The sequence below is a fragment of the Ursus arctos genome, unplaced genomic scaffold (assembly GCF_023065955.2).
Source record: "Ursus arctos isolate Adak ecotype North America unplaced genomic scaffold, UrsArc2.0 scaffold_13, whole genome shotgun sequence".
Classification (NCBI taxonomy): Eukaryota; Metazoa; Chordata; class Mammalia; order Carnivora; family Ursidae; genus Ursus; species Ursus arctos.
The window spans coordinates 41,820,821-41,848,820 of record NW_026622797.1 but is presented as its reverse complement, the minus strand read 5'-3'; the positions used below and the strand labels follow the sequence as shown (position 1 = coordinate 41,848,820).

Genomic DNA, 28,000 nt, shown 5'->3' with positions numbered 1-28,000 from the left:
AGGAAAATGCACAATTTATTCTTTAGAGATCTATACACAGGAGATAAAACTATGAAGAAAAGATAATGATCGAGACAAAATGTAAGATGGTAGCTACTTCTGTGGGAGAAGGGTCAGGAAGTAAGAGAAGGACACTGGTAATGTTCTGTTTCTCAATGCCATGCAAGTTCATTATGATTCTTTAAACTCAGATACATTTTGTACAGTCTCTTTGTAAAAATGATATGCTTCACAACAAAAAATTGCAGATTAAAGTGTTCTCAAAAAAGCCATAATTTAAAATATCAGGGCTATTTCAGTGAGTGAACAAATTGTTCTCAAATATTCATCATTACACATCAAATATTGCTTCATCCTCCATTCTTCTTCCTCAAAACAGAAAAGCGTAAGTATACCAAGCCTGAAAAAGGGAGCTGAGTTTCCCCAACTTGCAAATGTTACCAAAAAAGTCATGGTAATCTGCCCTCAGAGCTACCTCTGATGGATTGTCTGGCTCCAGATCTGTGTTGTGTATTTTCAGGAGAACGGTTAAAATAGACGGAGAATAGTAAGCCCAAATCTAAATTTCATGCAAAAAAAAGATTAGAATTTCATTGAAATTGATTCGCCAGGTGACTTCTACTCTTATTCAGGTCCTTGGGATCCATGCCATTTTAATATTAAAATATGTATTACTCTCTTAATTCTCCTTAATGTTCTGCAAATGTTTCAGAATAGAAGTCTCATCAACTCCAGAGGAGTTACCCAGACGGTCCTAAATATTGGGGTTCTCCTGTTGATAAAAGAATCAACAGAATGAGTACTTCCAGAAATACAGTACAATTTTTCTAATGTGTATACTAACCACTAAAAATCTTTTTAGATGAAACGTCTTCTAAGTTGCAGATCGCTTTCAATAACATATATACATTTTAGCTGCATAATTATATCAAAACAATTCATTGGCATTAAAAAACTCAGCACAGATTTGATAGACCTGAGTATCAGCATAGTTCTTTGGATTCTTTTCTTTCTTCTTCTTTTTTTTAAATCTGGCAGTTTGTGTTTCACTTGATTTGTCCATTGGCAAGGATAGCCAAAGTTGGGCTACCAATCACCAGCCAGGGGTGGCTTCACACAAACTTCTGTTTCCTGATGCGTTTGTGGTGGCCTTGCCCCTGGCACTGGGGGAACTCACGTTTAGCCCCTGGCTCTTCCATTTAACTACTTCCAGAGTTGTGGCAAGAAAACCAGGACCACAGAAAACCCAAGTGTTGACAGGTATCTTTTTACTTCTGATTCAGGCAGTGAGTGCCACGTCCACGGTGGTGTACAAGCCTGAACACTTCTCAGGTCGGCTGCGGGCACTTGTTGCTGGGGGTGTTCTGCAAAAGCAAGGGCCCTTCGTCATGGAGCTAAACACACACACTTGGCCCAGGAGTCTGAGAAGCTGAAGGATCCTAGGAAGGTAGAACAGTGGCTGTTGCCTTATACCCAGCCAGTGAGCCAGCAGATAAGCGACAATGGGTGTGAGCTACCCAATCTAAATCGGACTGATTAAAACGATAAAAGGATTTACTGGACGGATATGGGGTACCTCATGGAAGTGAAGAAACAACAAACCAACCAGACTTTTGGAAAGGGCAGGAATTAGGGTAGATCCAGGAATTTAGGTAGTGAGACTTAGTATTTTTTTCCGAGGTACTATCATCAAAATAAATTTACTTCAGTATTTTTCAGTTCTTGTATCACTGTGCTTAACTTTCAAGTTCCTGTTATGGTTTGGCCTGATTTGGGTCATGTGACTACTTCTTGACCAGGGGAAGTTATGGCGTGATGGACAATGTGATGCAGACTGCTACAGTGAGAGGTTTGGGGTGGGATGGGAAGAGATCCCATGTTTTCCAAAGGCAACTCAGGGGTTGTTATTAAAGAACGTTGGCATTGATATTGGGCTGGCAAAATGGCAGATATCCATCATAACCCTTTTGTCAGAAATTAATTTTGTTATATTCTTACCTAGAACCATAGTACAATTTAAATGAACGCTACAAACATTTAGGCCTTAGTCTGCTTGGGCTGCCATAACAAGATCCCAAAGTTGGGTGGCTTACACAACAGAAATTTATTTTATCACAGTTCTGGAGGTTGGAAGTCTAAGATCAGGGTGCCAGCATGGTTGGGTTCTGGTGGGAGAGCTCTTCCTGCTTGTAGATGGCCACCTTCTCCTTGTGTCCTCCCATGGCATTTCCTTCTCTCTCTTCCTCTCAGAAGGCCACAATTCCTATAGGGTCAGGACCCCACCCCCATGACTTCATTTAACCTTAATTAGGTCTTAAAAGTCCCATCTCCAGATACAGGCGTATTGAGGGTTAGCCCTTCAACATACGAGTTTTGTGGGGACAAAATTCAGTCCTTGCCATACCTACTATGGGGCTCACGATTTGCTAAATAACTCACTTTTGATGGTTTTCTTGTCCTCATGCACAAATTTGATTGCAATGTCTGGTGAGTGAGTGCCATTTCTTGAGCAATCTGTCAGGGTTTGTCAGGCTCCATGGAGAGTCTCGCCCTTCCACCTTCTGGACCAAGAGACCCCGTGCCCAAAGCAAGAGACCCTGCCTCTGATGGCTCATCTGTGTCTACTATTTTTCTGCAGTTCAGCTCTACAGCAGTCACGGCTCCAGACTTGGTAGCGTCTCCTCTTCTCTTTTTCTGACACCCCAACAGGAATTACTAAGACAGGCCATGTGGAATTGTGGAAAGATGTGGAAGTCAGAACACCTGTGTTCTATTCCTAGCTCCAGCACTTACACGCTGTGTGACTTCAGGGAAATCACTTCAGTAAGTTCATTTATACCATGCAAGTGCATTGCTTTCTTACTTACAAATTTGGGGCTAGGCGTTGAGAAGTCAGTGGTACATGCTATGAAGGGAAAGTGTAGGGCGCTAGAGAACACGTGTGGGGGGTGGGGAGCTGCCAACAAATCTGGCCGTGTCAGTCACAGAGGGCTTTCTGGAGGAAATGACCTCGGATAGGACCTGGGAGCAATGGAGGGGGCAGTGTGGAGGAGGGGAGACACACAAGGCAGAGGGAACAGTGTGTGGCCAGGCCCTGAGGTAGGAGGGACCTGGCACACGGAGCTTTGGCCTGGATCAAAGAGAGTGATGGCAAGAGTCATTCATGTAAAGCAAAGGTGCGCAGGAAGGCAGTGGTGAAAGCACGCTGCCGTCAGCCCGGTCAAGGATTTTGTTCTGTGTCCCAGGACCTAAGGTGGGAGTAGGGGAGAGGCATCTCCAATATGTGTTTTCAAAAGATGGCTTGGACTAGAATGTGGAGGACTGGCGAGGGGGAGGGGAGGCTGGGGAGAGGAGAGGTAGATAAATGTGTTAGTCATTTCTAACCAAGGTTACTATGCCTGCAGGTTGTACTATATCTACCTGGTTGGCTCAGAGTGAGCCTTATTGAGTCATGCAGTCAACAACATCAATTGAACCAGGCACTTTTCTAGGTGCTGAGGATATACCAGTGAACAAAACACACAGGCTGCCCTCGTGAAGCTTACATTCTAGTAAAATGGTTTACATTCTAGTGGGGTTATTGTAGGGTCAACGAGATGTATAAGCTACCCATGTGTGAATGGTTACTTGGGATCTCTAGTTCACTGATTTCTAGGGAATACTGGTTTTCAACTTCCTTCCTGTATTAGTTTCCTATGGCGGCTGTAACAAATGACCATGAACTTAAGACACCATGAATGTATTACCTTCAGTTCTGGAGGTCAGAAGTCCACAGTGGGTCTCACTGGGCTAAAATCAAGGTGTTGGCAGGGCCGTGTTCCTTCTGGAGGATCTTGGGGAGAATCTGTTTCCTTGCCTTTTCCAGCTTCTAGGAGCTGCCTGCATTCTTGGCTCATGGCCCTTCCATCTCCAAAGCCAGGAACGTCCAGTCAAACCTGCCTCACATCCTGTCACCCCGATGTTCACTCTCCTCCATCTCTCTTTCACTTATGAGGATTCCTGTGATTACATTGGGCCCACCTGGGGAGCTCAGGAAACTCTCCCCATCTGAAGATCCTTCACTTCATCAAGTCTGCCAAGTCCCTTTTGTCATAAAAGGCAACACACCCACAGGTTCTGGGGGTTAGGACGTGGACACCTGGGGGGAGCGGGGGGACATTATTTTGCTTACCACTCCCTAGTGCAGCTCTAGTGCGTTCAAATCGTGGATGGAATCAAGTTTCCTCTTCTGTCTTTTCGGTTTTGTTCTCAGTGTGTTACTGAGCAGTAAAGTGAAACACAGGGACATCCAAAGTTGGACCAGTCTTTTTTCTCCCCGTGTCTGAGAGATTTCAAGAGAATCCCAGAGCGCTTCCTCTGTATGAGAGGGTCAGGTGTCAAAACCACAGGCCTCTCCCAGTGCTGCTAGGGAGAAGAGCTCAGCAAGTCATTTCTGGTTATCACAGCTGACTCACTGTTCTCAGAATATTCCAGCCAGTATCTGCAAATCTTTAACTATGAGCGCTCTGTTGAGCAAGATTTCCTCCCTACAGGGTTACTGTAGGGAGGTGGTGGTGGGGTGGGGGGACCACTTTAAAGAATATCCCCTGACACATTTTACACTACAGAGGTAGGAAGAGATTCAGGTGAATAAGAGAAGATATGGAACTTGTGTCCTTATGGGGGGAAAGAGACAAAGCAATTCCTTAAAGTATTATACTTTGCCAAAACGCTGCTATTAAGGTATGAGAAAAAACACCCCTGGGAATTGTTAGCGACCCATTTAAAAGGAAATAATTGGCAGGATACAGTTGTAAAAATCTCTCCAGTGGCCGCTCCAGAGGAGTAGCCCTGATAAGGAAAGAAAGGGTTGAGTTCAAGTTCTCTTTTTCCCTTGAAGCAAACGACTAGGGTTTCCTGAGTCCAGGTAAAAAACTGACAACTTAGGAGCAGAAGTGAAAACTTACCCCCTTCAGAGGCACGATTGTGAGACGTGCGTCCGCGGTGGGCGCGCGGTGCTGGGGGTGCCGGCGTCGGTCAGGGCCTCCAGCCAGTGAGCGAGACAGGTTAAGGGCTGGCGGTGGGGGTGCTTTAAACTGCGTGGTGACAATGGGCTTGAAGAGGAGGATAGGTACTAGAATCTTCAAGAAGGCAAGGCCATATCTGAAAGGAAGATGGTGCAGTCTGCCCTCCTGAGTCTCCTGTGTGACAGGGACAGGAGTTGACCACGGAAAGGTACGCTGACAAAGCGGACAGGAGAATGAACTGTCTGGGCAAGTGTCTTCATTGTTTGCCATACGCCATGGGTCATCTGGTCAGAATTGCTTCTTCAGGGAAAATGATTCTGCGTTTTCCCCGGCCTGATGAGAAGGCCCCCGGGAGAAGCCGCCAATGAACTTTCGGCAGGACGGGCCTCACGTTTGAGGGACAAATGCACCGGGGACACCCAATAGGCAGTATCCACTTTCCTAGACTCACAGGGCATTTCTCCCTTTCGCAGCCGTGTTCAGAACGCTGCTCTCTGCTCTCCGTCAGCACCTGTCAGCAGCCCCATCTCCTCCGCGCCTTTCTGCGCGCGCAACCCAGCGCCTGCAACCGCTTCGCTCCCGCCGTTCCTGCGCCGCCGTCTCGAGTCTCAAGGGCACCGGCGGAAGAACAGAGGCTGCTTCTGCTACAAGTGGAGTCTCCTTCCCCACACTCCAAGCAGAAACATGGGAGAAGGGGGGGGGTGTCTTTCTTTCTTTCTTTCTCAGAATCCTGGCATCACAACCCTGCTAGGATTTATGCGCATTGTGCATTGCAGTCTACGGCGATGGCTTTCTATTAAAGCTAGAATTGATTCACTAGGTAATAAATTGAAGAATCCTCCCCAGGCTTTCCAGCAAAATTACTTACGCTATTAGTAGCATTAAGCAGGCTTTTACAAGTGGAGATAAGCTACCCTGAAGTTCTGTCTGTCTGGATGCGGGAAACGCAGGGCTGGCTGCCCTACATGGCTGCGAGGAGGTGGCCGGAACGGACGAGAACGTGGGCATTTGCGCCTTGAGTCCCCTACTTATATTTGTTCCTAGGACGGATCCATCTTCAGTGCTTTTGCTAGAAAGCCATAGCTCATTAAGACTAACCAGACACAGAGGGCAAAACATAACAAACAACACGTTTAAACTCTGACTTTGCCTGAGGGTTTGGTGACCTGCCTGCTCAAATTGCCCTGGTGTTGATCTTAAAGCAAAGCTGCCTCTGTAAATAAATCACCAGGGGGCCTCTGAGAGGTTTGTGTCTTCAGGTCTGTCGCTTCCCCCTCTGGCTGCCTGCAGTTTGGACAGTTGGGTGCAGGGCGGGCCCAAACCTGAGCAGCCTGCTTGCAGAGCTGCTGAGCCGCAGGCTGCCGGAAATCGGCTGAGCTCCTTTAAAAGTCCATCTCCGGCCCGAGTGGCTCTGGAAAGAGGCTGTGTGATAGAGAATTAGTAGCACCTTGTCCTGTAGAGGAGCTCAGAAAAATTTTAAGTAAAATCTTATATTATTGTTATTATGGTCATCTCCTTTAAAGAATCACAACGGACCCTTTAAAAATACAATCGTCCCTTAATTTTATCTCTTCTAGAAGTGCTGATTTTCATATGTTGGGAAATGGTTCTTCCTCAAGAGAATTGGGCACATGGGTGAGCGAGCCACTTAGCAGCAATATAGTTAAAGTGTTGAGAGTTAATCATTTCGATTCCTACTCCCAGTAAATCTGTTTTGTGTGTCCCAGCTTGGAACGTTACAGAGCACACGGAGGAACATCTGAAGACAATATATCAGCGAGGCAGCCCGGCCTCCCTGGGGTGCGGTATTTGTGGATGTGGGGACTATGGAATGGGCCGGGGAAGGACACGGTGACCTTGCAGGCCTGATGGTTTCACATCGTTTCTTCCTGTCTTCCGGGAGAAGGGGGTAATGAAAAGCAGCAGAGCATGTGTTCTTCAGAGACCAGAAGCCACAAAAAATAGAAAGGGTAAGGAGCCGACTTTATCTCCTGAAGCCCACACTTAATGTACTTCCTTCTCCCAGGGATGAGAACGACATTGAACATTTAACAGCACACAGCGAGTGCAGTCCCTGCTGGAACCAGAGGGGCAGTCCGTAGACAAGAATGGACCGAACACTCTAAGCCAAGCAGCACAGACAGAGGGGAGGTTGTTGCGGTTATAAGACACACAAATGGACTGTCAGCCCAGCCATAACTGCTACTCCCATCCAGCACGATGCTTTAGCATTTACAAAATACATCTGCTGCTCACAGACATCCTGCAGGGTGCACACTATGGGTTGCGTTCTGTCTCCCTGAAACTAATGCCGAAGTCTTAACCCCAGTGCCTGTGAATGTCACCTTATTTGGAAGTAGGGTCTTCGCAGATTGGATCAAGTCGAGATCAGACTCCATAGGCTGGGCTCTAATCCAATGACTGGTGTCCTTATAAAATGAGGACAATTTAGATGCACACAGAGAGAATGCCATGTGAAGATACAGATATGGAAGGCAAGACAGCCACGTAACAATGGAGGCAGACGTGGGCATTATGCAGCTGCAAGCCAAAGATGCTGAGGGTTGCCAGCGACCACCAGAAGCTAGGAGAGAAGCACTGAACAGATTCTCCCTCTGAGCCGCCAGGAAGGAACTGATCTTGCTGACATCTTGATTTGGGACTTTTAGCCTCCCGAATTATTACAGAGTATATTTCTTTTGTTTCAAGCCACCCAGTTTGCAGGATTTTGTTACAGCATCCCCAGGAAACTGATACTGTATTATATTTTTATTTTATAGAAGAAGAACACAGGTTTCAGAGATGGTAAGAAAGTTGCTGAAGATTACACAGACAAAAGAAAATTAATAGCGAGACTTAAAACCCAGAGCTGTGACTCCAAATCCCAGGCCCTCCCCACCACATGACCTCTGAAAACAGCTGGCATGGAGGTGAATAAGAAAGAGATGTTCGACAATTTCCATCTGGGCAGTTACTGGAGAGAATTGAAATCAGAGATATGTGTACCCCCATATTTGTAAAAGCATTATGCACAATGGCCAAACAGTGGACGCAGCCCAAATTGTCCATGGAAGGATGAATGAATGAACAAAGTGTGGAATATCCATGCAGTGGATTATTATGCAGCCTTAAAGAAGAAGGAAATTATGACACATGCTGCAGCATGAAATGAACCCGGAAGACAGTTTGGTAACTGAAATAAGCCAGTTACAGAAAGACAAATACTATAGGATTCCACTCACATGAGGTATTCAGAGCAGTCAAATGTGCAGAGATAGAAAGTAGAGCATGGTTGCCGGGGACGGGGGGAGGCGGCTGGGGGGGTTGTTCAATGGGGATAGAGTTCAGCTTTATAAGATGTAACCAATCTCCAGAACTCTTTTCAACAATATAAATGTACTTAATACTACTAAACTATACCCTTAAAATGGTTAAATTATAAATTTTATGTGTAATTTTGTCACAATTTTAGAAGGAGAGCGATGTGGCTGCAGCTTGTTCTGCTAACAGGATGGTTAGCTTGGCCCAGCTATGAGAAGCAGCCAGATTGCACAGGCTGGTTTCCTCACACAAGAAAATAGTGTGCTGTCTGCCTGCAGCTTGCCCCCCGCGGAAGCATTCGAAGAAGGGAGGTCACCTGCCTCTCTGCAGGGGCCTGGAAGCCCAGTTCTGACGGTTGCCAGCTTCGCCCTTCACGCCAGCGCGCTCTGCCGCTGTTACTCCAATGCTGTCAGAGGCGGCTCAAGTAGCATCTGCCCTCGAGACTCAGCTCTGTTCTCTCAAAAGATTTGAGGAAAACACCCTTTACTTGGTGGCAGAAGAGTGAGTTTAATCGCACCGCTTCCCGATGTTGCTGGCTTGTGGTGAAGGGGAGAGTCATGAGGGGCCCTTTCATGGACTATTCCCTTCGCCTCCAGCCCCACGCTCCTTGGTAGCAGAGCTCGGACCCACCGACTAAGACATGGCCTCAGCTCTCTGCTTCCTGGATGGGACGTGAGCACGGAGCTGCCGAGAGCTCCGGGGCTCCTCAGTGCTCTAGGTGAGTGGTACGTGACCCCCATTTGTTTGTTTGTCTTTGTGTTGCTGACACACAGTTGTAGTCTGATCCATGTGACATTTACAACCCATTCTACTGAGAGTTTAAGGGGTGCAAAGGGGCTCCACAGATACATAAACATCATACTGTTATAGGAATGTGTTGGTTACTCTCCATCTTGCCCTTTAGATTGACTCTCTGCCCTTCCCTGCTGACCTCTCAAAGTGACATGTCCAGTGCTCTCCATGCTCTCTGGCTTCCGATTGGGTTCAGCCCCTGGGAGACCCTGGCAGGGGACAGCAGGCGTCCACGGTAGGTATGGCCTCTGCTCCCTCCCCATGGCCTGTGGCTGCATTCCTCTGGTGAGGCCACGGCGTCTGCGGGAGTAGAGCCGGGTGGCCTCTCATGGCTTTGGCTTTCCCAGAGTTCCAGCAGTAGTTTTCTCCTGTCAAATGACAAAATGAAAACAATTTAGTAACGAATCTGATGTCCTTTTTCCAAGGGAAAACAATCCATGGGTTGGGGGAGCACAGTGGAGCACTCTTCCAAAGGATTCTGGGCCAGGGTGAGTTTTATAGTGTTAGAAGTGGCAACGGGGAAATAGGGCAGGATTGACTGGGGCTGCATAGCTGACCTTATTTAGAAAGATCAAGGAACAAGGAAATAAATGTTGAGCCCAGAGTTGGCTTGGAGTTTGGGGATCGTCTGACTGGGTATACTGGGTTTCTGGTCAAGTGGAACATTTATAACAACACAAAAGTTCTGTTTGCTGACATAGGACACTGGACAGGAGTGATTCCATCTTGGGCCTAGAAATTTATGTCAACACTCCTTTTGCCCTTTAGGCTTTGGGGTGTAACAGCTTACTGTGGGTGCTAGGCCCTGGGTGTTTCATTATTGTTTGCTGGCTCTTTAATTCTTGCCCACACCTCTATAAATAGCTCTATTACTAAACTCTTCAATTACTCCTTTGAGTACCGTCTGAGTCCCGCTGAGACGCTGACTGATATATAGTGAATGCCAGGAGAAAAAAATATTATCACAGGGAACCAAGGGGCTGGGAAAGGATAGGTAATATAAAAAAAATACAAATCAAAATTTAATTGGTATACCGAGGTTCTCTGACTCACTGACTGGAATTTTTAACGTGAAAAGCTCAACAGTTCTACCAACTTGATTCTGCAGCTTTTTATTTTTGGTTGTCTTAAAATCTGTTAAGACTTCTGTCCTCTGTATGTTCTGACCACGATTCCTGTCCATGGATAAGTGTGAATGTTTCGAGGACCAGCTGTTTGGAGGAGCTACACGCTGGTGACCTAGTCCAAAAGGGTAATAGTAGTAACAATAATAATGACAGTAAGAAAGACAGCTAACATTTATTGTTTATCACGTGCTGGGAATTGTGCTCAGTTTCTTTTCTATGTAGCATCTCATGGAATCCCCACAAGAGCTCCATGAAGCAAACACCCACATTTACAGATGAGAAAACCAAACTTAGAGAAGCTAAGCATTTGCTTTAGATTTTACAGTTAGATTTCCAACCCAGGCAGCCTGGTACAAGAGCCAGGGTTGCAACCAACTGCATGATTCTCCCCAAAAGTGGCTCTTGTCCCACTGGTGGTGTAGGAAACAACTTGGGGCCAGTGTATGGGCAAAGAGTTTGATTTGATTAGTTCTGTGCTTACATTTGGGATGACCTTCTATCTATGCAAAGTGCTACTGGTTTCCCATTTTCAATACTGGTTTAGTTTCCATTTCCAAATAATGGAAAGAGAAAGACTACATATATTTAAAGAAAAATATTAAGGAATTATGTAGGCTGAGTATGGACATGGCCAAAATTGTGACTGAAGCTGGGGGAACACTGTATCACTCCACACTGGCCCTCAGTGAGGTCCACGTGTTGACGCAGAACAAGCCTCTGCTAGAAACTAAAAAATTAAATATCTGCCCATCTGCTCCCAAATGCCTTTTCTGACTAACATACTCATAGTTTGCCTATTTCTAGAGACTGTTTGAATACAGCTTTGCTACAACTAAGGCTTCTCTGCCACCAATTGACTCATGGAGGGTTGACAATGAAGGGAATAATGTCAGTAGGATATGGGAGCTGTGTTGGTTCATGTGGAACTTCCTAGCTGAGGGAGGCTGGACAAGTGGGAGTAGGGTTATAATCTCTGGCAGGAGAAGAAAAGTCCGCAGCTCCCCTGTTGCATAGATCAGAGTTCTTCTTGCTCTGCTTGAATGACATGGGAGTGCCCATGACTGGGCTCCCAGCCTTGCATCTGCGGCAACCCTGCCCTCTCCACATCATGGCCGCTGCACTTCTGGGAAGTCAAATACGGTTTCTCACCAGGATAGGGCAAGGTCCGCAAACCCTAATTAGAGGAAATAAGATACCCTGTAAGACAATGGCAGTCTCTGATTCTTGTTTTTTACCTCCCCCAGGTGCCCCCCAAATGTGCCACCTTACTGATACCACTGCCACTGCTGCCACCAACACAACCACGACCATTACCCCCACTGCCTCCACTACCACCGCGGCTGCCATCACCAACCTCCCCCACATCCCCCTCCTCCTGAAGCTTAAGTCTCTCCCAAGTTCCTCATCCAATCCTGACTCAAGCAGCAAATAATCAGGCCACATATTAGCGGCTGCACAATAGGGCAGGAAGGGAGGTATTCAGCATGAGCCCGTGTGTGCTGTTGGTCTGAGCCATTATACACCCTGGTACTGACCATTGGGCTTTGACTAGTTCTGTCCCCTGGAAGACTTGATTCTGACTGGGGGTAGGGTGGGATGAGGTTTTTTGTTTTGTTTTATTTTTTTCTTCCAATTCCAAGTCCTCATTATGTGACTCAAGGGGAGGCTTCCAGCACAGATTTTTCACTCCTAGGCTGATCCTTGGGTCATAGCCCTTCAGAGCTGAGAGACTGAATTATAGCAACAGTCCAGACCGCATATAAAAATCTGCAGCAACCTGCCCAGGAAACCAATCCCCTTATCCACAATAAACAATGCAGAAAGCCAGTCTGCTTTAAGTCAGACCTCTAGGAGCCCGATTGCTATCTCTAGTGACAATCCAAGAAGCTGAACAATACCTTCTGTAACAACTGGCCCCAGACAACCAGGACTCGATGGATAACTGACAGCTTCCCTAAATTTTGTCCTTGTTTTTGACTTAGGACCAACCACAGAAAGCCAGATATGTATCCCTAACCAGTCATATAGGACGCCCCCCTTCTAGTTAGCCTGCCTACAGCTTCCCCGGACCAACAGCCTCCAATCAGGGCACACGTGAAGTCCTCACTTTTTCCCACTCTGAAGCGTCCCACCCTCTGTCTGGAGTGTCTGCTGAAAGGCAAGTGATGGTGGCTGACTCCCTTGCCACAGTGAGTTCAGAACGCATCGCCTTTGCTTTTCTCATTTGGTTGGTCTTTATTTCCACGGAGCCCAACACATGCTTACACTCTCATGCCCTGCCTGATGATGAGACTGCAGACCTTAGATTCTCCTCTGTGGACAAGATTCCCATCCTCTTCTGGGGAGCAGAGTGTGGCCAGCAGTGTGTCAGCATTTGCACTTTTCTGGGGAAGGGCCCAGGCAGGGCTTGGCTAGACTCTTGAGTACCATATAGGGATTGCCTGGCTTCTTTTAAGAGCCAGTGACCAGGCAAGACTGCAAATGGGGTTTAGCTCTGGTTCTTTATTTCCCAGTTCTACCTACCCCCTGGGGGTGGGGCCTAGCCCTACTCTTGCCAATTCCTCCTTCTCAAGGATTAAAGCCTAGCTTATGAACCCAAGCTGGCTAGAGTGGCCCTAATCCCCAGTGGATACATTTCCTCTCTGCCAGCTGTCTGTCACTGGGTCCAAATCCAGCTGCTTGGATTCTCCTCGTCCCACCCCTGCTCTGCCACCAGGGATCCTCGAAGCCCTTTCTCTCACCCTCTGCCAGCGCACACACTCCTGCTGCCTGGATCAGATGCAGGATTAGCCCGTTCTGATTTCACAACGCCCAACGCTATCCTACCTGAATCCTTCAGTCTCCCGGCCAGGCTAGGCTCTGGCCAAATTGTGGAACAGATTGCGAAGTGACCACATGATGGCACTATCAAGCCGCCGATGCTCTCAGAGAGCCGGCAAACCACGACGTCTCCAGGGAGTCCAGAACTGTATTTTTCTGTTTTTGTGAATGTCAGGAAACTGAAAAATGATAATGGTCAACAACCTCCAGAAAATCTTAATATTGTTTTGCCAGGAACTCTTCCTAATCAATGGCCATTGGTGTTTGACACTCACCAAACATCAATCAGCTAGCCTTCCTCTGCACATAGCCCCCTGCCCAAGGCCCTCTGCGCTTTCCACCAACACACACATTCCATCCTAAATAGTCTGCCAGTTGCTGTGAACCCAAAACTACACACACGGAGATTTAAGAAAGATTAAAATGTCTTACCTAAGCATGAGTGAAATGATTTCTCCTTTTGTTTTGGTCTATCATCATGCTAAGTAAATAGAAGCCTTTTCCCTTTCCATATACATGGCTGGGCAAATCACATGCCCGAATGAAAACTGCCCACATCTAGAAAAATCCCTCAGCTTGCTCCGGCCGATTAGTCATTACATATTTACATAGCACTGGCAAGGTTGCCCAGGTAATCACACAAACATTTGATATTTTCCTACACCTTCCTTGGCTGATTCAGATTCTTAGGAATTGAGGTTTGCTTTGTGCATGCTTTTAAAAACAGCACTGGTGAGATTTTTTTGGACTTCTTTTTTTTTTTTAAGATTTTATTTATTTGACAGAGAGAGAGAGCACACAAGCAAGGGGAGCTGCAGGCAGAGGGCAAGGGAGAAGCAGGCTCCCTGCTGAGCAGAGAGCTCAGATGTGGGGCTTGATCCCAGGACCCTGGGATCATGACCTGAACCGAAGGCAGGCACTTAACCAACTGACCCACCCAGGCACCTGCCTCGACTTATTTTTTAACTTGACAAATGATAGCCTGATATTCTCTGAGCTCTGTGTAGAACACAGCAAAGCACAGTTGGGAGAAATACATCTTTAGGAGCAAGGTGGGGAGGAAGGGTGACCTAAATCCTGGCTCAACCTTTACATTGTTTGTGACCTTGGCCAAATGTTCTCAACTTCTTTGGCCTTTGATATGCTTATCTGTGAACTGAAGTAAAGAGTTTTTGACTTTTAAAGCCATTTGGGGGGATTAAATAAGATAATGCATGTCCGCATAGTGGGTGCTCAATCATTCGTGGCTAGGATTCGTCTGTGTGGATGGGATGATCACAGAGCATAACCTATGGTCCAACAACTGTAAGACCAAGAAGCTTCCTGGTGCTCCTTCGGAAACCCCGCGTGGTGATTAAGAGCATGGTCTTTTGAGTCAAACTGTCTCTTTGTTTTGCCACTTTTGTGGCAGACAATTCAGAAAAGGTAAGATAAGCTTTCCAAGCTTCAGTCTCCTGGTTCGTAATGGTGATAACCATATTCCCTGCCTCAACACTGAGAAAGTGCAGGTGTTAAGGGTGACATTTTGTCCCCTCTTAAAAGGTGTCAAAGCCCTGATCACCAGTACCCAGCCAAGGTGACCTTCTTTAGCAACAGGCTCTTTACAGATGGTCGAATTAGCATGAGGTCATTAGGGTGGGCCCTAATCCAAGGCAACTCGTGTCCTTATAAAGGAGGACATTTGGACACAGAGAGACACTCACGCAGGGAGCACACCGCACGAAGGTGCAGGCAGAGATCGGGCTGATGCACGTCCAAGCCAAGGGATGCCGAAGATTGCCAACAAATCATCAGGAGCTACCAAACAGGTTCTCCCTCATAGACCTCAGAAGCCACCAGTCCTGCCGACACCTTCATCTCAGACTTCCAGCCTCCCGAACTGTGAGCCAGTGCGTTTCTGCGAAGCCACCCGGGGCCCCTCGCTGTCTTACGCGGCCCGAGGAAACTAGCACCCCGACGCGCTAACCCAGCGCTTGGCCCCGGCAGGCACTCGGCACGTGTTAGTTCCTATTGCTGCTGCTGTCGGCCGGTGAGACCTCTCCCCCTTCCTGACATCAGCTCCTGGATTGCCCAGCCATATTCCCAGCCGCTTTCTCCTGCCTGGTGACTAGAACCTGCATTTTACTGATGCTTAGATACAGGCAGAAAGGAACATACAAAAGCAGATTTCAATCAAGCCGTTGTGTAGATTTTTTTTAAAAAACTGAGGCACTTTGAGCAGAGCATCACTAAATAGAAAGCCGGTGTATAAAGAATGATTTTATGCAAGGTAAGGGTGGAACCAAACAACTTCTGTGATTAAATTGAGAGGTGTTCTGGCAGGTGTCGCACCCGTGGCCAGCAGGAGACAACCAGCAGTACTGAGGGAGGGAGATGCCGTCCTGATTTGCTATTCACATATCTCCGGGGAGTGGAGGTTCACCTCATGAAAAACACAAGATTTGAGCACGGCTCTGTGGTGGCAGCTTTATTTTACACTTGTCCTGTGACAGCACAAAGAAGGCAGTTTTATTCTCTCATTTCTTGATAGGACCTGTCCTGCTGGTGACAACGAGGCAGAAATCTTGACTGATCTGCCCTGTGACTTGATTTTGGATCTTGGCAGCCAGACTGGCTCTAGAACGACCTACACATCAGAGAAATTCACACAGCTTCTGGCTCCCAGAAGACTTCAATCCTAAGTACGTGTTGTAAGACTAAATGAACGGCAAAAATAAATATGTATTTTCTTAATACTCGATGCTGGGCCTTAAAGATCATTAGGGCAGCCCCACAGGAAAATGTGCTTTCAAAGTTTGAGGTAGAAAGCACTGGTGGTCTTACTTTCTGGAGAAATTAAAATTACAAGCATTCCCTTCCTCTCATACATGGCTGTGTACAAACAATCCCTAGAAATGAACTGTCTGGAGTATTTTATTTCTTAATTAATCCAGTTTTGCTATTTGGTATAAATAGGATGATGTTCAGGCTGAATGAATGAACAGGAAAGTTTAGGGGATACAATCCAAGAAGGAGTTTCAACTCCCTCCACATCTGCTGCTCTATTTTGCTTTAAATTAGATTTTAAAATTAATTTAATTTTTCATTTGAAGGGGCTCAGTTTTCTCTCACCCCTCTCTCTTCTCTTCCAGCAGTTGCCTCTCCTGTCTGTGTCCCTGGTACCTCCCTTGGAGACCAAACACCACTTTCGACATCACCTGATAATTCTTTTTCCATTCTATATATGTATATACATACACACACACACATTTTTTTTTTTATCACCTAGTTAAACAGTTAATGTTTCAGTAAGAAGAGCATGACATTGGTTGACAGGACTAGGCTTCTTGGTATATGAAAGAGATAAGCTCTCTTCCATTGTTGTTAGAAATCCCACCCTGTGATTCACCTCTTTCTAAAGTAACACCCTCTTTCAACATGCAAATACTCCAGGTACACAACACACAGCTCGACATACCTTCACCTCAGTTCTTCATCTGGAAAACTGAGACACAGCATGGGGCGAACTATTGCACAAGGCCAATGCTGAGAATCAAATGTTCATGTATTTATTAATAGTCAGCTTCCTGCCAAGCAAGATTTTTATCTGCTGATAAAAATGCAGATACCATATGCAGATACGGTATGCAGATACCATACAAGAAAATAATGGTAAAATAAAAGTAGGGAATCCGAAACAAGAAAATTATACCCAATAACAGAAAGTAAAGACTAAGTTAGGAAAAACATGTGTACGTGGTGGGGGGTAGGGTGGGCTACATAATTTCTATAATTTAGCTTTAAATATGACTCTGAGGTTCTTAAAAGGTCGAGGGTCAAAGGTCAGTTACATGTTTTGTTTTTTGTTTGTTTCTTTGTTTTGTGATCAGAGAGAAGAGTGAGGCCTCTAAGAGATGATGTGTGGAACTTCAATGTCCTTCGCCCCATCAGCATGTGGGTACAATGAACTGACATTTTCATTAATAATATACTTTCCTCTAACTTCTGGCCCCCACTTGTCAATCTTGGCATATGTTTCTTACCTTTCATTTCCTGCTTTCCTCCATTTCCCTCTCTTTCCATATTTCCTCCAGTCGTCCTGACAAACAGCAGCACCAGCAACCACCAAATATGACATCCGTTTATGCAAACAGACCGGGGTGGGGTAGTCACCCATCTCCTGCTAGTTAGATGAAAAGAGATTTGGGGATCCCATTTAGGTTCTCCTATGGAAAGTGTGGGATTGCATCCATGCGTCACTAGTACATTTCGAAGCCATTTAAAAGGTGGGAAGGAAAGAGACTGAAGACAAATGTGGCCCCTTCCCCAGCTTGGCCTTGGCTCTAAGGTTTTTTGTCATTGTGAAACCAAGGTTTCCTTAAGTGTTCTTAACAAATAAAGGTGGCTGTCCTGTTCACTCAGGCTGCTTAATAGAATACCATAGGTTGGGTGACTTGTAAACGACAAACATTTATTTCTCACTGTTCTGGAGGCTGGGAAGTCCAAAGTCCAGGCGCTGGCAGATCTGTGTCTGGTGAGAACCCACCTCCTGGTTCATAGACTGCCATCTTGCTGTCTTCTCACATGGCAGAAGGAACGAGGGAGTTCTCTGGGGTCTCTTATAAGGACACTAATCCCATCATGAAGTCTCTACCCTCATGACCTAAGCACCTCCCAAAGGCCCCACCTCCAAACACCATCACATAGAATTCGACACATGAATTTGGGGGGACACATCCCGTCTACAGCTGTGGCAGACTCCTCTGCTAAGCAGTGGGCTGGGTATAGACATGGAGAACTCAGAACTTTTTTGTTTTCAGTTAAAAATGGACTCTTTTTAAAGTTGCCTATATTGAACACAGCTGAAATTCCTTGAGTAGGAAGAATAATGTAAAGTTAGGGAGCTAATCCAAGACAAAGGAAAGAAACCATGAGTTCACTTGCATTCGGGCTGAAGACTGGGCTCCTGACCGATACGGTTTCTTCCCTCCCTGCTTTGCACACATCCTCAGATCACCCCATGGACCCTCAGCAGCTAAGCCCTCATGCGAGGCATCATCATCTTTTATTAACTTGTCCGTCTCTCCTTCTGGGTTCTGCAGTTGCTTGAGGGAAGGGATTTTTGTCTTTTATCTCAGTATCACCGATTCCTAGCAGATTCTTAGTACCAAAAGGGCAGAAAATCCATTTTGTTATTTTCAGTACCCCCTGCTCAGACTCTAATAAATATTGGTTACAGGAATAAATAAATTAACCAGCAAATTGCAGGCACTGAATAAGTATTTGTTCAATTAATGAATTGTACATGGAAATTAAGTCTTATTTTTATGCACTTGGGGAGTTAACTATCTTGGGAAACATAAAATATGTACTGTGTAAAGAGATTATCTTATCACTTAAAATCTCTAGTTCTGTCTTCAGGTTTTTCTGATTATGCAGGTGATGCACGTTCTTTGAAGAAAATCTGGAAAACACAGTAGAAAATAAAAATGAAATTATGAACTGTTAATATAGTCCCACTCCTATGGCACATGCAATTTTTATCTGCTTTTTACTTAATCATGAATTTTTCCCACATCATTAAATCTTTTTGGTTAACATCCTTTTTAATGGCAATGCAATATTCTGACTTATTGATGTGCCTTAATTTTATGAGCTATTTCTCTTATTACTTCTGATTTAGGTTGGCTTTGACTCTTCACTATCATAAATAATATTGCAGTGCAAACAGAATATAAATTTCTGCCTGTGTTTCTGATTGTGTGCTTAGAATAGATTTCTAAAAACCTTTTTCTCCCCAGTTGTTCAGGGCAGTGTACTGGCACATTCTGCCTTTCATTAGTGGGTAAAGGTAAACAAGGTTATCAGGTATTAGTTTGCCAATTGTCCTTTTTTGAAGATAGTGGCCCAATCATTTCTACTACTCTAGCCTGCGACCTCCCGTGCGGCATTGTTTTCTCAGCCAGGCTTGCAAAGCCACTCCCCCACCCCCGGGATAGCCTGGGTGCTCTGGACATTTCTTTGACATCCAAAGAAGGGTTTTGAGAAAGGAGATTGATGGGGTCCATTCAGGAGTGTGCTCTTTAGGTGGAAAGAATAAAAGGTAAGTGCATTTTTATGATAGCTTTCAGTCATCCTGAACACCTACCGACCTAAGCAACCCCCTGAGTTTATGCCCCTTGTAACCCTCTGAAGAGTACTCCGGACTCACACAAACTCAGGGACATGCTGAGTCTATGAACAGAGCGTGTGGCGGGAGATCTTTCTGCCTAAAATCTCTCATTAGAGGAGGAGAGGGCTATGCTCTAGCCCAGTACCTTAACGAATCCCTAACGAACGCCAACTTCCATAGCAGGAGGGACAGCGTATCCGGGCTCTTTCCCGGCTAGGACCTAAGTGGCTACAGTAGATTTTAAACTGGGCTGAATGGAAATTATGAGGCCAAAAACACGGGGCTGGTCCTGGTCCTGAGTCTACACTAGGGAGGCTTCTGTGTAAATCCTTGCTGCTGCTGCTGCTGCTGCCCTATGATCTCCAGCTGCAACTGGGATAGAGGCTGAGTGGTCTCTATAATAAGCCATCGCTCGTGCCTCAGGATGGCACTCAACATGGTCATGAGGCTCAGAAGAGGGTCATGAGGGTCAGAATGCCAAGGGCCCACTTCTGCTTTTAGAAATTTTATGGGTTACAGTTCTCTGAGAGGTTGGCTGGTCCAGGAGAAAGAAAATCTTTAGGAAGTCAGGGGAATTGGAGTCATGTGTTCGGAAGCTGCTTACCCCAGGAATGAGATGAGCCCAGAGCCAAGAACAGGGTAAGAACGGTGGCAGAGGGAGGGTCTAGGTCACTGGTAACATGCCCAAGTTCATAGCAACTTGTAGCTCATTCTGCTACTCTGGGATTTTTTGTTTTAAAACACACAACAACATCCCCCTCCCCCTTTTTCTGGAAGTAAATGACAGGCAGGGTTAAAGCAGACATTTATTAATTAATAGCATGAACTTTAAATAAATGATACACACACTTAACTCCAGCCCAAACACTGCAGTTTAAAAAATTATCACATGGCCAACAGCCCTTGCCAATATATTTTTACAAGGCTGTTAAGCACTGCCAACACTCTGCAATGTTGAGCCAAATTACCCTGGATTATTGTGGTACAGGCACAACACCATGTTTTTGTGAAAGAGTGGATGTGCCAGGGGAGCAATCTATATAGTTCATGAACGTGGCAGTGGGAGGCAGAGGTGGCCGGTGGCAGCCAGCCTCTTAGCGCTGAGGCTCCGTCCTCCGTACCTCTGATGGCCCGTGGGCAAACAGTTCGGCTAAGTGGGACATCTCCTTGGGAGGCAGGAAAACTCGGATCTGGGCTTTGTCTTTTAAAACCCCAAGAATATATCTCATAAGTAGAGGTAGGAACTTCTCCCAGCCTAAACTTTGCCTCAGTGTATGTTGTCCTGTAAAGTGCCAGTGATCTTTTCCGAGAGCCGATCTCAACCCTGGCTGGAGCTCAGCTTTTGGGAGCCTGGTGCAGGTCTCCTGGAGATCATCACCCTTAAAACAGACCCCGCACCCACCAAATGCTTACCGCATCTGTGCCAGGCCAGGCCACCGCCTGCCTTAACAGACGCGTCCCCCGGTCCCCTTCCGGAGCCTTGCTGCTTCCCAGCGATCCCAGTGGGGCTTCCTTCCTGCCTCCCTGAGGCTCCTCTTGATTCCCTGACCTTTTGCCAAATTGCATGATTAGTCAGCTGTGGTTCAGTCTGTCCTTCAGCACCGGGGGATGCTGAGGCCCCGAGTTTGGCTAAGATTGACTGGTAACCAAACCAGATTAGAGCTGAGAGGCTGCCATCTGGCAGGCGGGTTACTCACATCTGGCTTTTTCCAGAGGTTCTCCACACAGCTGGCCCTTGCCGTGCACCGCTCATGATCACAGGGCAAGCGGAGGTGCGCAGGGGCTGCCGGCGAGGGCATCGGGGGTCACTGGGGAACAGCGGCCACGCAGGCCAGCCACGTCAGCATGACACTCGCCGTGGAGCGTGAGTCCGTGTGCCCTAACTGTTGACTGAATGAAGAGATCAAGGATTTCCACCAGGGGAGACGCCGTGAGAGAGGGAGAGGAACTATGTTTTATACTAGAAAATGTAGATAACTAGTCCTTTTCCCGGCACCAACCACTCTCCCCAGCCCAACCTCCACCGTCTGAAGGAGGGATGATGGGGAACAGGTAATGGGGATACACTGGCCTTTTCCTTCCCTCCCCTGCCGTTTTTCTGCCATTAGACGAGGGTACGACGCCTGAGCAGGGAAGGAAGGGGACTTGAGCCGGGGGAAGTCAGTGTATATTATCTCTCTCTAAGTCAGTATATATTATCTGTACAATAAGACCAGATGGCAAAGGGCGAGGAGAATGCTCCTTCCTTCAGGTGGCTATCGAAATGAGAGGGGACATGAAGCGGAAGGCGAGGGGTCCGCTGCGAATGTCCCGGGGACCATCTGCCGTGGCGAGGTGAGGGGCTGGCAGCAGCCGGAGGGGCAGACTCTGTCAGGCAGTAACGCGCCCTGAAGGGCCCGCTCGCGGTCCGTCTCCCCTCCCCCAGCCCGGCTCTCGTCATGAAACGCTTCCTGGGCCACTGTGGTTGGAACCTGGAAATGCAAAATAAAAGAACAAAGAAAGTATGGTGCCCAGCCAGTGCGGTCTGCGCTTGCCATCTGTGAGTCTTCAGAGCGGTTTTGCTTCCAACCTCCCTCCAGAGGCGACTGACATTATTTTCATATGCAGAGCTTCCCATATCCTGGCAGCCTTCTTTGGCTGCCAGAAATAGAGTATCAGGGTCGACAAGCTTCCCCAGAGATCCGATCCATTCAAGGAGAACCTTCTCTGTGGCTGCCCCCTCCCTGGGACTGGGGCAGCGTGTGCTCCCAGTGGTGAATCGGGTGTGAGACGCGCTGTCTGGAGGAGGCCCCTGCGTGGCGAGAAGCCGGGAGGGCGGTGCAGCTCTGCTTCCCTCCTCAACAGCAGCCCAACATGGAGAATCTGCAATGACCCTGTGTTTCTTCCTGGAGAATTCTGAACTTTTCCCCTGGCTTTCAACACTGACTTAGCCTGGCTCCACCCTGCTTATGCAACTTGTTTTTAACTTGTCCTCAACATCCCATGGTGAGTCTGGTTGCCCTGTTGGCCTTATTCTTAAATTTCTCATCTTCCATAGAATCTTCCAGGTCCCCTGGCTCTCTTCCTTTCTGATCCCTGGTGGCGCTTAGCGTGCATTAATTCTCTCTCTCCCAAAGCTCACCCTGGTCTCTTAGGCCAGTTTTGTTTCCCCAACTCAGTTAAAAATGCACTGAGTTCAGAGTCACTACCTAAGTCTTCCCTCAAAGCCCTCTCTTGGTAAATACAGGCAAGGGTGGCACTTTCCCTGGGGTTCAGGAATTGGGTCTCCTCCCTGCGACCAAACACTTTCAGCTGCAACCTGCTGTGGGACAGGGAGGGACCAGGCAGCTAGTTCCTGGAAGGGGAAGAAGAATGGGGAGCTGCGGGGCAACAATCTGGATGAATAATTCCTGAAATTCATTTACATGCAAGTGGACCAGATCCTGGGAAGGCCACTAGGGCCCCTGCCCCTTCTTGTCATTGCTCATCTTCTCCCTCTAGGCTGAAGGGTAGGGCTGGAAAGGAAGCCACAGTGTATGGTCTGAGGGGAAGGAACCCACACCACCTCACTGTGCTGAGCTCCTCCCTGGGTGGGGAGGTCCATGTGAAGGAATGAGATCCCGCTTTTGGAAATTTGACTGCAGTAGACGCCCATCTAAGTATCTGCACCTCTGAGGTAGGGGGAGACCTCTCCTTCTTGATGCCAGCATTTTACTTCCTCTCACTGGCCACAAGATAGGTGGGAGAACCCCAGCCAGAGCAGTTGCGACTTGCTTCTCCTACCCCCAAGGAATTCCAGAGACGGGCAGCACTCCAGATTCCCTGTGCTTAGCATTCCTCCCCTGGGAAGGCCCCCACCTGCTCTCTGTCTCTTCTCCAGTGTCCTCCTCCCCCTCCTTCCCAAGAACCTGCTGGCCCACATGCACTTCATGCCCCCTCCTGCTTTTCATTCATGCTCTCACACACCTCACTCCTGCCCTGTCTCCTAGGCGTTCCTTGATCTTCCATGCCCCATCCCCTTGTTCCATTGTATCTTTTTTTTTTTGAAGATATATTTATTTATTTGAGAGAGGGAGATAGAGAGAGAGTGAGAGAGGGTGCACAAGTGGGGGAGGGGCAGAGGGAGAGAATCTTCAAGCAGACTCATTACTGAGCATAGGGCCCAATGCAAGGCTCGATCTCACCACCCTGGGATCAAGACCTGAGCCGAAATTAAGAGTCAGACTGAGCCACCCAGTCATCGGCCCCATTATATCTTAAGTCGTTGGCTTTAGGCAGTCCCTCTGCCTGGAACACTCTTTCCCTGGATAACCCAGAGAGCTCCTTGGCTAATTCTTCAAATCCTTCATGCCTTTGTTCCAATCTCTTGCTCTCAGTGAGGTCCACCCTGACCACCTGATCTTCATGCCACACGTACAGCATGTACTATACCCACGCTCCTGATTGTCTTACCCTGCTCCACGTCTACATTTTCCCATAGTTCTCATCTTCTAATGTTCAATAGTCACCGTATTTATGAAGTTTATTGTCTTCTGCTGGAATGCCAGCTGCCCAGGAACAGGAAGCTTCATCTGTTCGTCCACTGATGTCTCCCAAGCACCTGGAATAGTGACTGGCACATGGTAAGCATTCACTCAATCAACAGCTGAAGAATCAATTAAAGAGAGGCCACCCTAGTCTTGATCTAGCAAGAGGCAGAGCTGGATTCAAACTCCAAAACTGGTCATCTTGCTTTCCTATCCCAGAACCCATGGCCTGTCCTGGTGAAGAGCACATTATTGGCTGCTTGAGAGATGCCTGGTAATTAGATTTCCCCATCGGACTGCTCCCTCATAGCAGGGAGACCAGACTTATGGCTGTGAACACAGGGCTTTGCTTTGTTTTTCCTGGGCGACAGGTCTGCTGGCAGCCCGTGTGTTCTGATGAAGTGGCATGCTCCTGGTCACAGGGCACCAAGCTCTGTGGTCCTTGGCAGTATCCTGAATGGGCTTTCTGGAAATAACACAAGCTGTCGGGCCCACGCTGAGTGCTCAAGAAACATGCTTGAGATCTCTCCAAGTCAGACACCTGTCAAATCCAGAATTGGCTCCTGGCCTTGTTGGAAGGATTTGCTCTCTAGGAAATGATGGAGGGAAACAGCTGGGGCTTATAAGGCACGAGCTGGAGGTGCCGGGGCAGGACAGAGCCTGAGAGGGTGTGAGGGAGAATCAGGGGAGCAGGGGCACCAGGCATCATCTGGGTGGCTGTTCTCTGGGCAGAAAAGCAGTTGAACCCTGAGGGTTGGGTTGCTTCGGTGGTTTTGTCTTTTTTTGCTTTTAATTAGAGTCTAGGGATGGAGGTGCTTTACCGTGAAGAAACCATAATGTCAAGGCAGAACTGGGCCAACCCTTCACCAGTTTCCTTAGAACAGATTCTCTCCTGAACTCCCATTCACCTGATCCTTTTACTTGTTATGCTTGTGGTTCTGGTTTCTGTTTTGCTTTTCTTGTTTTTCTTCCTGTTGTTATTATGTTGGTATTAAGGACAATTTTCATCATCATCTTGATAGCTTGGCAATAAAAAGTTACACATTGTATGGATTCTGGGTGAAAGGAAACATTCATATTTATTCTCATACTTAGCGGCTCAGTGTTAGTGTTTCTAGGATAGCCTGGGAATTAATGTTTTAATGAACACCCCTACTGCTCAGGAATCCCATTCTGGAACATATTTATCCAGTCAGAGAGCAGCCTGTTAGGCTGGTATTTGGTCAACAACAAGCATTTCTTTCCCACAAAAGAGAGTAATGGGATTAATTTAGCATTTCCTAGCTTGTGGCATCTATTTCGACATAAATCTCTATATAGAGATCGATTGCACATATAACCATAAAACAGAGTATTTGGGGAAATATTATGATGAGGAAAATTGGAACACAAGCACAAATCAGGCCTTGGCTTATGACGTACAGGAAACCAATGCATGTTCTCGGGAACAGCACTTAGAAAATGGACTTAATGAAAATAAATCACTTCTATATAATTTCCCATTGCACAAAGTTGACATCTGTAGCTATCTCAGTATTTGGAATGACCATGGCATTGTTTTAATTAATCCTGGGTGATGCTGGCTGATTCAGTTTTGCTCCCAATGGATATACATTTTCTCCCCATGAGTTGCTTTGTAACAGAATTTTTCAAAGTATGTCTCAGGATTCAGATTGTTACTTTTTGATCACCTAACAAATGAATAAAACACATCTCTTAAACAGTACTCCGGTGACTTGAGAGACTATAGTTGGCTTTCCAAAGTGTATAGTTTATCAGGACGCACTTTGCCCCTGGCCGAGCTCACCCGGTCGAGCAGAAAATAGAGTGTCACACACAGTAGCAACTGCCTGTTCCACACGAGCATCTCTTCCTTGGTATTCTAATAAAAGCTCCCAAATGGATTAAAAAAAAGGCTCACCTTCTTTACCATATATTAACTGGCATCATGGAGGGAAAATGAGCAACTTTAGCAAAATTCTCCGGATACAAATGGGGCGAAGAACCTACATTTGGGGAGCTCCTGGGTTGACTGGACCAACTGTATATACTTGGTGACTGTCGCATCTCTGTAGAATAGTGGTTTCCAACATATCTCATCTTCTTTCCCCTTTGAGGGTCTGATTAAAATTTCAGATCCTCATCCCTGAAAAACACACATACCCTCACAGACCCCATCCGTGCGAGGACCCCTAGGTCAACAATTGCTCATCGGACACCATACTAGCGGTTTCTTATCTTTATACTCTTTAGTGCTTGTGTACTCTGGAAATGCGCCAAAATGTTGTGTTCACACTGAAACGTGTATACATGCTACACACATAATATGAATGACATTTTCTCCATTAGAATGATTAAAGGAAATAATGTATGTGAAGGTATGCCATAAAAAGCCAAATCTGAGAATGTTGATATTATTATTATTTGCATGGGGCATTTAAAAATTCAGCACTAAAGCTGCTGGTTGATGTTGCAGCAAATAATTTATTTTATGGAAACTGCTCTAAAATATGACCTTTCCATTCTCATAATCCAATGCCTCATTCTTCTTCTTCCTCTTCTTCTTCTTCTTCTTTTTGAAGATTTTATTTATTTGACACAGAGAGCACAGGAGAGCACAAGCAGGGGGAGTGGCACGCAGAGGGAGGTTCCCTGTGGAACAAGGAGCCAGAGGCAGGGCTCGATCCCAGGACCCCTGGGATCATGACCTGAGCCAAAGGCAGACACTTAACTGAGCCACCCAGGTGTCCCCAAATGCCTCATTATTTTTGTTTCATTTTAGCGCTTCATTTAAAAAACCACAGCATGCCTACTCTCCACCATTTGTGGCCTGGGTACTTTTGGGTGCCTACCATATTTAAGGCCATTTGTATTCTGTAAAAAGACCACTTCTCTGTGGTACCCTGATGGGCTTGCAACTTACTGTAAGTCCAACAAACGTCTTGCCAAAAGCAATTAAATCCTGACCTGAATTAGTAATTTTATTAATTACATTTTAAACAAGCTAATTACTTCTTTGTTTAACTGATTTCTTGTTATAAACTGGTTATAGACCATTAATGTTCATTAATATACCACATTAGATTTCACATCTCCTGTACCATAAACGGGAGATAAAACTAGTCAACACTTGCTAGGATCGGTTATAAAGGATGTCTGTTGTAATCACCCTCTCATTCAGCCTTTGGAAGCAGATAACCACTCAAGAACAATTTATGAGCTTGCTAATTCTTTTTTCCCCCTGTGCCTTTAGTGGTAATATACAACTCTGATATGGAGAGTCCTCAGGAGTGTTGTCTAAATGAAATTCTTAAGAGTTGGGCGGAAAATAACTTATGAAAGGAATAACTTTGTCCCAGCATATGGTTTATGGATAGTGAGACTTTTGCTTAACATTTGGGGAGGAGGAGTAAGGAATGGAGAAGCTGGGAATGAGAGAAACAGACTGTCTGAGGGAAGAGTAGGGAGAGAAACAATGTTTATTCCCCATTTCGAAAAATAGCATCTTAACTTAGTAGAATCACACTTGAAGGAGCGCATTCATGCAAAATCTTTGATAAAGAGAGACCTTTGAATATACACGCATTTGTTGAATGCCTCAAAGGATGAGTGCCATCTATTGATATGGATCGAACTCAGAGAAACAAGAATAGAAATTTTATCCATGCTCTTTTAGTCCATTCAGGCTGCTATAACGAAGTTCCATGGACTGCGTGGCTTATAAACATTCATTTCTCATAGTTCTGGGGGCTGGGAAGTCGAGATCAGGGTGCCAGAAAATTGATGTGAGGTGTCGTGTGAGGGCCCGATTTCTGGTTCCTCATGTGGTGGAAGGGGTGAGGGAGCTCTCTGGGTTCTCTTCCGTAAGGGAACTCGTCCCATCCATGAGGGCTCACTGTCATGAACTGTTACCTCCCAAAAGCTCCAAATATCATCACACCAAGAATTAGTTTTCAACGTGTGACTCTTGGAGGAACACATTTAGTCTACAGCACACACTCATTTATTAGGTACTTATTATATGCTAGTGTCAAGGATGAGTAGGCATCATTATAATATTTTTCTATAAAAAAGGGAAACATTACTTACATGTTATCTTCCAGCCAATCAATTTTGGACTTTGAAGTTGTTCCAGTTTGCCTCCTAATACTGCAAATTTGTTTCAACCAATCTCCTAAGCTGGGTATTTTGGTTGTTTCAACTTTTCCAAATAACACACAGTAGCAACAACTAGCTGAAAATACATTAGCAAAAATAAGGAAAGCTCCAGTCCTGATT

At 46.3% G+C, this 28,000-nt stretch overlaps 1 long non-coding RNA gene across 1 annotated transcript; it reads right to left on the bottom strand.

Moving 5' to 3' along the window:
* Positions 1-7: 7 nt before the first annotated feature.
* Positions 8-28,000, bottom strand: LOC125283638 (uncharacterized). The gene is made up of 4 exons (XR_007191581.2): positions 27,812-28,000; positions 20,915-25,868; positions 17,089-18,509; positions 8-9,487 (listed from the first exon to the last, which is right to left on the bottom strand). It is a non-coding gene; the product is annotated as an uncharacterized LOC125283638 (long non-coding RNA).